Consider the following 10,329-nt stretch of genomic DNA (forward strand, 5'->3'; position numbering starts at 1 on the left):
GAGAGTGGAAGATGCTCATTAAGAAAGGGGGAAGCAGGCATGTGATCACCAAGAAGATGGCATTTGAGAAAAGACTTGAAAGAAAGGAAAGGCAAGTTAGGTGGGTGTCTGGAGGAAGAGCATCCCAGCAGAGCAAACAGTAAATGAAAATATCTCACTGGAGAGAATGCTTCAAGTGTTCAAGCAACAAAGAGGAGAAAAATGAGATTGCAGCAAAGAACAGGGGGGTGGCAGGAGATGAGCTCACAGAGGAAGCCAGGGACAAGTAGGGACTTGTTGGCCATGGGTAGACAAGTGGATTTTGTTTTCAATGAAATTGGCACTATTGAAGGGTTTTGAGCAGATGTCTGATGCAATTCAACTGATATTTTTAGGAGATCATTTAGGCTATTTAGTGGAGAAAAGATGATTAGGGAGCCAGGGTGAAAGAGCAGAGACCAATTAGGAGCCTATTTCCGGGGCCCAGACAGTCAATGATGTTGGTGGTAATCAGTGGTGTGGAGTCCATGCAGGCTGTTTTGCTCACTCCATCCTCCTACCAACTCAGATAGAACTGCAAATTCCTCCAAAAGATAACACAAAGCCGTATCAACTGTTTCCACTAAAGCGTTCTTCGTGAGAGCTGAAGAGGGGAAGCACATATATCACAAACACTACAGCAAACCATGTTGAAAGCATCATGTGACCTTCAGGCTCTCTTAGCCACAGTTTGGTAGATGGCTCTCTTCTCCTTCCTGCATCCCTGGTCCCTGTCACCTTAAGCTTACTTTCCTCTCTACTATGCAAAGATGTTCATCTCTGCCCCAGCTCCTACTTCCAAAAAGCAAATCATCAAATCCCCCATAGAATTTGGAAAACAAAGTTCCCTTCCCATCACAAGATCTATACTCTCTTCGTTAGGCAATGTTGGAGCCATCTACTGTTTACTTGATTTTTCCCTCTCACTTCCTGCTTCAAACAATTCATTCAAAGTATTTTTTCCAAAAAGAACTCTGCTGGTTGAACTTTTTTTTACATCTCATCACTCCTATATTTAGCACATATTTCTTTTAGTCTTTTAACAATTCTGTTTATTCATGATGATGTCCTCCAGTAGACTTAAACTTCCTAAAAACAAGCAATCTCGCTTATCTGCATTCATTCAGCATTAGCAGAGAATTTGTCACCTAACAAACATTGGTGCAATAGAATTGAATGGACAGAAATCTTTAGCTTGCTATGTTCTGATGAACTACAGTACTGAGATTTGGGTCTGACGGGTTGATTTTTTTTCTCCAAGATTTGTAAAATTGCACACAAACGGGGAACTCAGGATTTGAAAGGGGAGTACAGAAGTTTAAGTACCAATAGGTTTTGTCTGAGACAGTAGTAAAATCCTCACCTTCCTCCTTCTTGTCCTTCTTCCCTTCATCCCTGGAGAGTTTGCACAGGTTGCCAAGCCTCCCTCTTGCTTTGCCAATTAAATCACCTGCAGTATTCCCATAGGGGGTGGGGGCCTCAGTGTTCCATGGAGAATGGAAACTTCTCAGGGGTGGGGATCTAGTTTCTCCATGTTCTGCTCAGCACCTGGAACATGTGCTCTTGGGACCACTCCAGGATATATGCTTTCCCTAGCAATTTGTCTAATTGCATTTAGAAGAAAGTGGAGGAATTGCTTAATTCTGCAGGTTGCTCTGACCTGCAGCACCTGGTTACAGATCTTTGTACAAAAGGAGCCCGATAACTACTGTGGATTGGCCCTTACGTGTTTTATTTTCACCATCTTCCTGTCAACATCTCTTGGATGTAGGGTTTGAAAGGGACAGTCACAGGGCAGCCACAGGGAAGAAGGACAGTAACCATCTCATGTCATCTGTAAGATGGGTCCTTAAAAAAGCACCTTGCAAAGCACAGCAGATCTCTAGCATCTGGCCTCATCTATATGTAATGCCAAACATTAAAATCTAGTTTTTAATATCACTATGTATTTAAAAAAATAATAATCAACAAGGAACCTCAATAAATGGTCTTGGCAAATTCCACGGTAGGTAGAATATGAGCTACTTGAGGGTTATGGGCTGGGTCCAATTTATCTTTGTATTCCTCAGAACAACCTTGCACACTGCTTGTCTGACCGGCAGGGGCTTAATTTGCTTTCTGAGTGCATGGATAAATTATCCCTTGTGTGCTTCCTACAAGCTGGCTTTATGTTACTAATTGTAAAGAAATTATGCTTCATCCCATTAAGATAGCCAGGGAATAAAATCTCACAATATTCTTTAGTCTTAACATGGAGTGCCTAGTAATTCTTCTTGCTGGGAGTCTTTAGTGTTCTCTTCTAGGTTTCAACAGTTACTATATATCTTTAAAAATTGTCATATTGTCACCCCATTCCTATTCCTTTTCTTAAACCATGGAAAAAAAAGAAATACTTTTAATTTCACCAGAAAAATCCTAACTAGATGCTTGGATCCTGAAACAAAGACTTAATGGGTGAGTTCTTGTTACCACCCCCAGGATGTTGACAAGGCCCCTCAAGTTGTGAGTCTCCCACTGTGAGCTGGCTGGGCTCCTACCACCCAGCAAGTGATAGACAAACTGGCTTTTGATGCCTTGCCCCGGGGGCAATGCAAACTAAGACGGCAAAAGGAGGCAGAGCCACCTCCAGAGCAGTGAGATGACCTGCTAGGCTGTGGGGAGGGCTCCCTTCCCTGTATTTCCTAACCATGGCCTTGGTGGAGGCACACAGGAGAAAGGTGAAGCCTCAGTTAGTCACCTGAAGCACCAGCTTGTATCTGCTGACCTTATCTTCATCATAATTACATAGTAACAACTCCAAGTGCAAATACCCCCTGTCTCCAGGAGAAAAAAGACCAATATGGAAGAAATGTAATTTACAATGGGAGGCATACGGATTTGGGCTTCATCCTCTATTGAAGAGCTCAGCATTCCTAAGTCCAGATCTTATGAGTAATAAATACACAGGAAAGTATTCCCCCACGGTCTACACGAGGGTGAATGCAGCTTCTAGCCTTCTGACTTAGAGGTCACCTCTTTCAAATTCAGAATCACACAGTCCTGTTTGGCAGGCTGAGTTCTCTGCTGAATAAAGGTGCTTCAAGGATAGGGAATACAAATGCCATGCTCGTGAGTCACACCTGGGACACACCTAGTCCCTGAGCCCCATTGAAACCAGTCACTGGGCGCTGTGTGCTTTCGCTCTGTCATTCTGCTTCCACTAACTGACTTCACTGGAGGACCTCATTCATGGTAACCTATTAATAATGGGCGGCAAATAGACATGACTGTAGCAGATGGAGCTAGCTGGGGTATTACTACAGGGTGAGCTTGAAGGCAACAGCCATGTGCTCCCAAATATTCATCTTTCCCTGGGACCCAGGGATGCTGTGTTCTTACCCCTCAAGCAGAACTCTTCAAACTACAGTAATTTTCAGAAAGAATTCTAAATCCCACAAAGCCAGGGGGGAAAACCTAAAGGAGAAAAAAGGAGGAGAAAAGTAAGTTAGAAGGATTAGCAAAAAGATGAAGAAGATACATGTCATCCGTTCATGTGGTTTTCAATATTTATTGGTCTGAAAAGCTTTTTAAAGGAAAAGGAAAACTGCTGGAACTTTCTCACACAACTCAGAGCACAAATATATATGCCCACATACACACACACTGTTATTTAAACTGTTTGAATCAGAATGTATTTGAAAAACATTTCTTCACTAGCTATTCAAGCCTCAGTAAAAACCTTCAGTGCTTAAGCATGATAATAAGTCATTCACTTGGATATTTGCATCAGATCACTAGAGCAAAAATAAAAGCCAACAACTCACATCAGCCTAACTCATAGTACTTTTCTATCTGGATAAATGGGTTGTAAGACTTGCTTCTTGTCCCTAAAATGATTTTGGAAATTATAAATCTCTGCTGATAATGGGTAAAAGAAAAATGCTGAGTTTCAGTACGTGAGCGAAATTTATTAATCAAGACTACAGCAAACTTGCTTATGTTTCCTTTTTCCTTTCCAAATTTAAAGCAGTGCTTGAGGCTGTGCTTCCAGAGTAGCCATGACCATAAGCATTGATCCATGTTTAGTGACTCAAGGGATACACTTTTTTTTTTTTTTTTGAGCAGTTCTGGGGAAGCTTTTTCACAGGCAAAGTCTGCGCCGTAATCAATGTATCATCTCAGGGCCCCACGCAGCCTCCAAGTAAGTGGCCAGTAACAAGTGTAGAAAGGAATGGATGTTTTTGAAAGAACACCCAAACTCAGTAAGGAGACACTTCAACTAATTAACTAGCAATACAGAAAGCAGAACATCATTGTATTAACTCATGGGACACATATTTCAAATGCTCTAGTCCTTTGACAAGTATTAGAGTTCTCAGAGAAAGGCTTCATAGAAGAGGCCTGTCAGGTAACAGGTGGCATCTTCCCTTCATTTACCAAAGCGTTCACTCACTCCTTCATTCATGTGCTCATTCACGAAATATTTATTAATGGCCTTACCATGACAAGTCACTGGGACAGGATATGTGGCAATGTGTAGGATCCACTCATTGCCTTCCTGAAATCAGGAAGTTAGTACGCACATTCTTTCTTTCCCTACCACTCCTTTTTGATTTGTTTGGTAGCCACCGGTATTTGTTGGTGGAAAAACAATGACTGAATCTGCTATGGGCATTTGTTCATATTCCCGTAGAACAGGATTTTTCAACCTCAGCGTCATTGATATTTTGGACCAGGTAATTTTTTGTTGCTGAGAGCTGTCCCCACTCACTACAGGACAGTTAGTAGCATCCCTGATCTCTCACCACTAGATGCCAACAGCACCATCTCCTCAGTTGTGACAATCATGTCTCCAAACATTGCCAACTGTCCCCTGGGAAGAAAAATCATTCTCAATTGAGAACCGCTGACTTAGAAGAGGTGGACAATAGACGGTGCTATGGATGGCTGAGTAAGAAAAGAATGAAGGGAAATTAAGAAATGGAGCATGTGTGTGTGTGTGTTTAATGGGTTGTGTGGAATTTCAGCTGCCTAATGATTTTTAACACCATTTTTAGGCATTTGCTTCCTGTTAGGATATAAAAAGTATCAAGAGACCATTGCTTCCACCTTTGCAGTGAGATGAGATGCATAGCATCTCAGAGAGACAAGCTACATAGCAATAGTTTAAAGAAACCCACCAGAGAATTGAGGATGCAAGATGACCTAAATGAAATGAATTCCAGGAGAGAGAAGACCATAGCTGCTCTAAATCTTGAATGAGGGTGGAGGAAGGAGTCGTCCATTGTGGATGGGGTGAGAATTCAGCTGAACTTTTAATGAACTTTTGATGCCCATTGGTTGGCCAAGGTGATGTACTGGAGTCTCAAGAGGGCTGTAGCCACAAATCGAGTCTACACTCACTCTTCTTCTTCCTTATGGGCCTTTAATGAGTGTAGAGAGATATTGCACAGAAGGCTCGGGCCAGAGCATAGGCCCTCAGAGATATCCACCATGAGACACAGGAGGCCTTCAATGAGTGTGAGGCAGAGGCTGCCACAGGCTGGACACAGGGAAGGAGGGCTCATGCAATCCCTATACAGCACTCAGGGCCTTCATGGAAAGCAGGGCAGGAGAACCATAAGATGTGCCCTGAGATACTCCAAGCTCTCACAAGCAGTGGCCGGGTGAAGGCTGGGACCAGCACAGAGGAACCTAGAGAGATCTTTTCAGGGCACACTAGGCTTTCATCAAGGACAAGCAGTGACTACTAATGTCCAGGGACAAGACAAAAGGGAGGAGAAAGGCCTCACAAGATGAAGAAAACTAGAGGAGTGACCGAGAGAAAAATCTGATATAACAAGCCAGCACCCAGAGAGTAAAGCAATCCGAGAGAGAGAGCCCAAGGTTCAAAACACTGAGTTTTCAAGCATAAAGTGATCTCTGGAGTCTCATTGATATTCAGATCCCACGTTCAGCTGAAGGAAAAGTCCTGATCCTGTCTGAAAAGATCTGAAGCCAAGGGTGAATGGAATCTAACAAAATATGCCAAGTGCCTAAGCCTGAGGAGAGCAGAGGAATTGAGGAAGCTCTGCCCCCACTCCACGCCTTACACCAAGTAGCAGAGAGTGACAGCCGACAGCTGGAAAAGGGTTTGCAACGCTGGGGAATGCAGATGCACATGGCCGGCCAACATGTAAAGGCAAAGCAGGAGAAGGGAAAGAAATCTTTTCATGCTCTAGAACTTCCACAGAGTATGAGGCAGAGCAGTCTGACACTAGGGGTGGGTCTGGAACACTGGGAGACACCTCTATGGACACAGGTGCACTGGGCCTGCGTAAGGCTGACGGTAGAGCAGGAACACCAAGGGAATCCTTCCTGCAGTAGGAACTATATGCTAAGTATGAGGCACCACTGTCTGCCTCTGGGGGAGAAGCAGAGTAGCTGAGAAAGCCACAGGTACACAAGGCCCAAATAGGTCTAATGGTGGATCAGGAGAACTCAGAAACCCTTCCATGCTCCTGGCTTTATGCCAACTGCTGGGAATCAGCCGCCAGCTGCTGGGAGAAGGGCAGAAATGCTGGGAGAGACCTCTCCCGAGGTGCAGGGGCACACAGTATAGCAGGAGACCTAGGGAGACACCACCTGGGATGCCCAGGACTTTGCTATTCAATAAATAGGAGGCAGCAGGAGTATAGCTCTGGAGAAACTTGAGTCTTGGGGTGTATTGACATAACTAAAGTGACAACAAAGCTCAGGCCCACTTCGACTATACATTTTACTGAGCAAACCCCCATACTAACAGCTTGACAGAAGATGAGACGTGCCTTTTGCTGAGTGTAAATAAGGGTTGTCTCCGTCTCCACTGTTCTTTTTTATCTACAGGGTCTGGCATTCATTCTGAAATTAAGAAGCACATGAAAAAGCAAAGAGACAAACAAGAAAAAAAAAAGTCAATATAATTTGGGCCATCTTGAGCCCCAAATTATGATATAGATTGAACACCAAATGTTGATATAGATTGAACATCCCTAATCTGAAAAATCTGAAATCCGAAATGCTCCAAAATCTGAAACGTTCTGAGAGTCAACATGATGCCACAAGTGGAAAATTCCACACCTGACCTCATGTCAAAAATGTCAAAGCTTTGTTTCTTGCACAAAATTTTTAAAAATATTGTACAAAATTATCACAGTCTATGTGTATAAGGTGCATGCAAAATATAAATAAATTTCATGTTTAGACTTGGGTCCCATCCTCAAGATATTTCATTGCGTATATGCAAATATTCTAAAATTCGAAAAAATCTGAAATCCAAAACACTTTGGGTCCCAAGCATTTCAGATAAGGGATACTAAACCTGTCTTTTCAGAAAGGTCCTTTAAAATAACTAATCCAACTAACAAATACATATAACTAATATATATACACACACACATACCTCAATGGAATATTAGCAAATCAAATCCAGCAACACACAGAGTCATAATTAACAAATAATAAGTCATGACCAAGTGAGGTATATACAGAAATGTAACATTGGTGTTGGGGCTCAGAAAACAGTATCCCAGGATGAGGACCTCAGAAGCAGCCTCAGAAGCGAGAGTTTTCCTCTGAGCTTCTCCTATCCTCCTGGCTCTCATCCCACTCTTCCCTGAGGGTGGCCATAGAAACTAGAATCCCTCTTTCCCAAGGTGAGTCATAAAAGCCAGAACCCCATTTCCGGAAAGCCCAGCCATAAAACTTAAAATTATTCTTTATAAAAACCGACCATAAAGAACTTATCTGGCCAGGCGTGGTGGCTCACGCCTGTAAGCGCAGCACTCAGAGAGGCCAAGGTGGGAGGATTGCTTGTGCCTAAGAGTTGGAGAGCAGCCTGGGCAACATAGAGAGACCTCTAGACCCCCATCTCTACAAAAAGTTTTTTAAAAATTAGTCAGGCATGCTGGTACGTGCCTGTAGCTACTTGCGAGGCTGATGCGGGAGGATTGTCTGAGCCTAAGAGTTCCAAGTTGCAGTGAGCTACGATCTTGCTGCTGCACAATGCAGTAGAGTGAAATGCTGTTGGGGAAAAAGAAAAGAAAAAAAAGAAAGAAAGAAATGATCTGACCTACTCTGCTTGACCATAGGTCATAAGACCCCTATTCCAATGAGGCTCCTGACCCACACCCAGAAGAAAGAAATGCATGCTCACAGAGTCCAAGACGAATGTAGACAGAACTTGGCCTCTCTAAGCAAGAAGTGGGGTTTCCCCACTCACTCTGTTAGCATTAGATTATCCCTTTTTGTTCAATCATATTTCTACATGGCTGTCCATACACTGTTGAATCTCAGCATAAAAATGGAACAATTTCATTTCCCTTGTATCCTTGGGTATTCATTCTGAAGGCTCTTGTGTATACATGTTACATAAATCTGTATGCCTTTTCTCCTATTAATCAATCTGCCTTATGTCAGTGATTTTTCAGCAAACCTTTAGGGGACCAAATGGCCTTGGTTCCTACATTGGTTTAATGTGGAAATAAACCAATGTAATTTGCCATTTTAAGAGAGTATAGGAGAAAATCCTCTCAATAGATGCAGAAAATGCACTTGATGAAATTTAACACCCATTTGTGATTAAAAAAAAAACTATCAGCAAACTAGAAACAGAAGAAACTTTCTCAATCTAATAGCAGGTTATTCCTTAAACTAATAATATTGAATACTTTTCCACTAAGATTGGCAGCAAGGCTAGAACATTCACTCTTAATACTTTTATGCAGTGATATTTTAGAAGATATAGCAATTTTATAATGTAAATGAATACAATAAAAAGCATAAAAATTCTAAAGGAAGAAATTAAACTGATGTTATCCAAAGAATATGTGACATAAAAAACTCTGTGGAATCTGCACAAATATTATCAAAACTAATAAGTGAATTTAACAAAGCTTCAGGATACAAAGTTAGTATGCACTATACCCTAGCAATAAAAATAGGCAAATGAAGTTCTGAAAACATCACCAAAAAATTAAATAGCTGGGAATAAATATAATGAAAGATGTGTAAGAACTCTGCATTGAAAACTACAAACATTATTAAGAGAAACTAAATATCTCAATAAATGAAAAGATATATCATTTTTATAAATTAGAAGATTGAATATTGTTAAAAAGTCCATTCTCCCTAAATGGATGAAAACTTCAACCCAATTTCAATTAAAAATTCCAGCAGATTTTTTTTAAGAAAGTGGTAAGTTGACTGTAAAATAAATATAGAAACCCAGAAGATCTAAAATAGCCCAAACAATCCTGATAAAGCAGAACAAAGTTAGAGGTCTTACACTAATCAATTTGAAGACTTATCCTAAAGCTATGGAAATGGAGATAATGTTTTATGGTGTTGAAGAGGGTCTAGGAATAGATCAATGGAACAAAATACAGGGTCCAGAAAGTAGCCACATGCATATATATTAATTGATTTTTAACAAAATCACCAAGTCATTCTAATGGGGAAATGAAAGACTTTTGAACAAATAGTGCTACAACACCTATATATTTGGGGGAAAAAATGAATCTTGAATCCTCTCATACCATATACAAGAATTAATTTGATATGGATCATAGACCTAACCATAAAGACTAAAAACCTAAAGTTTCTAAGAGAAAACTTAGGAGTATATCACAACCTTTGCAAAGATAAAGATTTCTTATTAAAGACAGGGCCTTGCTATGCTAGACTGGTCTCCAGCTCCTGGGCTCAAGCAATCCTCCTGCCTCAGCCTCCCGAGTAGCTGGGACTACAGGCACAAGGTGCCACACCCAGCCAAAGATTTCTTAAGCATGACTTAAATAAAAAGCATAATAATAAAAGAAGAAATTGATAAGTCAAACTTCACAAAAATTAATAATTTCTGTTCATCAAAAGTCATCACTAAAAAAAGAAATTGTGTAGCCAGGCATGGTGGTGTGCACCTGTAGTCCCAGCTACTCGGGAGGTTGAAGCAGGAGGGTCACTTGAGCCCAGGAATTTGAGGCTATAGTGAGCTATGATGGCACCTATAAATAGTCACTGCATTTCAGCTTGGGCAACATAGCAAGACCCATCACAGATAAATAAAAAGAACTGTCAATCTACGGACCAGAAAATATACATTTTGTCTCATAAATGACTGATATCCAGAATACATAAAGAATTCTTAAAAACCAACAAGAAAAAGACAACCCAGTTTGAAAAATAGGAAAAATATTTAAACATGTATATCACGAAGGAAGAATAAATGGCCACTAAGCTCATGAAAAGGTGCTCCACACCATAGATAATCAGGGAAATACCAACTGATGTCATAGTAAGATGTTATTTCACACAAAT

Source organism: Eulemur rufifrons, chromosome 18 (assembly GCF_041146395.1).
Source record: "Eulemur rufifrons isolate Redbay chromosome 18, OSU_ERuf_1, whole genome shotgun sequence".
NCBI classification, from domain to species: domain Eukaryota; kingdom Metazoa; phylum Chordata; class Mammalia; order Primates; family Lemuridae; genus Eulemur; species Eulemur rufifrons.